Source organism: Seriola lalandi, unplaced genomic scaffold (genome assembly GCF_002814215.2).
Source record: "Seriola lalandi dorsalis isolate HSWRI2012SDOR001 ecotype SW California unplaced genomic scaffold, Sedor1 jcf7180002054564, whole genome shotgun sequence".
Classification (NCBI taxonomy): Eukaryota; Metazoa; Chordata; class Actinopteri; order Carangiformes; family Carangidae; genus Seriola; species Seriola lalandi.
The window spans coordinates 616,719-617,177 of NW_019525117.1; the positions used below are offsets into that span (position 1 = coordinate 616,719).

General features: G+C 51.9%; 1 protein-coding gene across 1 annotated transcript in view; it reads right to left on the minus strand.

Moving 5' to 3' along the window:
* The window catches only part of LOC111662537 (uncharacterized), a 43,470-nt gene that overhangs the window by 36,479 nt on the left and 6,532 nt on the right, over positions 1-459 (minus strand). The window lies entirely within an intron of this gene.

A 459-nucleotide genomic window follows, 5' to 3' on the forward strand; every position in this document is an offset into this window, starting at 1 on the left:
GGGTTACGCAGGCGCCCCATATATAGAGGTCACAGTCCTCGCTGCAGCTGGCCCCCAGTTCGACTCCCGCATCGGACGGCCATTTCCTGCGTGTCACTCCCCCTCTCTCTGCCTCCCCACTTCCTGTCTCTCTACTGTCCTGTCCATTATAGGCACAAAAAGCCCCAAAAATTCTTAAAAAAAAAAAAAAAAATTCTGTTCAAGTCACAACAAACTGAGTTCACTTCTACTCTGACCTCTGACCTCAGTCTCCTGCTCTGACCTCTACAGGAAGCTCAACCTGTGATGAATTCAAACACAACAGGAGGGTTAAAGGAGAGTCAGAGACCTCCAGGTCAGAGGTCAGAGGTCAGAGAGGCCTGATCAGCTTTGGGGACCAGTCAGGATCTAAACTGTTACCAGGGCCCTGCCAGAGGATCTGAGGCAGGGAGCGGCCTCACAGGGAGTCAGCAGATTGTA